The following is a 2418-nucleotide window of genomic DNA, read 5'->3' as shown; positions in this document are numbered from 1 at the left end:
GTTGGTCAATGTCACCAATCCTTCATTCAAGACTTAAAAGACACCTTTTCTTCAATTTTCTTTCTTTACTTATCATTGATTTTTATGTTTTTATCCTATATCTCAAAATTATTATATTTTATTATTTTGTTATTTGAAACTATTTTATTTTTATTCATGAAAAAGTAATGTCTTAATTATAATAGTAACAGTTTATTGATTATTTCTTTTAGGGAGGTAAATTGCGTGGTATGATAATCAATATTTTAAGAAATTATGATTTTTTTATCATTTGAAAGATAAGATTTTAGGGTTGATTTGCATCCTATAATAGCTTGTATTTAATTGCATTGTTTCTATTTATAAAATGATGTTAGGAATTTTGATTTCTATGAATTTTTTAATTATGTTTAAAAATTTTAAAAGTTATTACTGTATTTTAAATAATTTTTGTGTTTATTATGCTATTTTTATTATATTATAAATTAAAAATCAAAGAAACAGTGGATTACGCTCCATGCCCCATGCTTACGCCTCGCCCCGAGGTATGTAAAACGTTTCGTCTCACATCCGCGCCTTTTAAAATACTAATTTCAAGTAAATAGTTATGTGCGTTTATACCCCGGAGACATACGATATACAAAATTGTGTTGTATAATTTTTAAATAGGGAATTGTATATTAAGAAAATACGAGTAATTTTTTCTCACGTTTAAGCAATCCTGTGAAAATATCAAATTTGTAAGACATACCCATATGGAAAAAAGACTATGCATAAGAATGAAATCACATAAATCATGTCGCACTCTCACAAGAAAGGCTGTGATTTGACCTTCTTTATTAGGGAGGAATTAGTTATGTTTGAATTATGATTTAAAAAACTATAATAATGTCAAATTCTTAGATATTTTTTGCAAAATTTAATTCTCTTAATTGAAATAAGGACACCATTCAATAAGATAATAACTACATATTTTATGAGATGATCAAAAAATTTTAATCTCCTGTTAAAAGTAAAATTCCACAAGCCAACAAAAAATAAGCTTGCACTATACCATAGTCAAAACATAATGTAGGCGTGATCTAGTGTTGGATGACTTTACTAACTATTAATTGAAACCCACCCCAACAAGGTATTTATAAGTTAACACAAATGAATCATGTTTGAAAAATTCTAGAGCTACCACTTACCATTAAGAGCAATAAGGGAGATTGAATTTTTGGCTTCTGTAAGAATTTTCGTACGGCTACAAATAATTAAAAGGAGCTTATACCCCTTCCTGAAGGACTTATGCTGGTGGAGGGACACAATCTTTATCCCATGAAAGATAAATATTGATTCTAAAGAGATAATCACTATGCTCCAAAATGGAACTTACAATCACTCTATTATTGATGTTTGTAGGTATGTGCTGAGAAGAATAGGGAGTTCATTAGTGGTGCCTTGTTTTAGGGAACAAAACTTTGTTGCGGATACTTTAGCTAAGGAAGGAACAACAAGAAAGCTTTTTGAAAATATAAATTTTTTTGTAGTTCATCCTATATATGCCCTCGAACAAGTCTGACAAACATTCTAAGAACTTCTCGTATTAGGAATTCAAACATTGTCCTAATTCTCATAAGATTAATGCTTTTATTTTGGAGCCTGACTAATAGTCGACCATGTTTGTATTAACACTTTATTAAGTTTTCTATTTAATGCAATATCACTAACTTCCAAACATAAAAAATTATGTAAACGTTCATTTTTTTAATTTTAACTTGTTGAGAATAAAGGAAGAGCGTCATTCGATCCGAACAAGAAAGCTTGTATTTTCACTACTACTTTTCTTATTAACAAGATCCCTTCAAGGGTCCTTCATGGAAAAACTTCCTATCATAGATTGTTTGGTAAGACACCTGATTGTAGTTCATTAAAGTATTTTGGATGTTTGTGCTATGCTAGCACTTTGTCACATGGGAGAGGGAAGTTTGAATCAAGAGCACAAGCTTGTGTCTTTCTTGGTTATCCCGTTAATCAAAAGGATTTTAAACTCTTAGAGTTGAATACACAGAAAATAATTGTCACTAGAGATGTCCAGTTCTATGAGAACATTTTCCCCTTTACAAAGAATCCCAAATCATCTCCACCTATCTTTTCTGTACCAGGCTATGAAACTGTTTCTTTCACTGATGACACACTCTTTTTCAACACAAATTCCACAAACCACACTTTTTCACTTTCAGATACACTACCAATTTTAGATTTTTCACATTCACAATCAACCCCACTTTCTCCACCAGAAAATCTACCTACAACCAGTACACCACTTCTTAGGCGATCAGACAGAACTAATAAAGGTGTACTTCCGGTTCATTTATAAGATTATTTCTGTAACAATATGTTTTTTAGCTCAGTCATTGAGTCTTGTTTTGCATCTTCTATTGCGCCTAATTATAT

This window comes from Capsicum annuum, chromosome 10 (genome assembly GCF_002878395.1).
Source record: "Capsicum annuum cultivar UCD-10X-F1 chromosome 10, UCD10Xv1.1, whole genome shotgun sequence".
In the NCBI taxonomy this organism is placed as follows: domain Eukaryota; kingdom Viridiplantae; phylum Streptophyta; class Magnoliopsida; order Solanales; family Solanaceae; genus Capsicum; species Capsicum annuum.
This window is presented reverse-complemented; position numbering follows the sequence as displayed.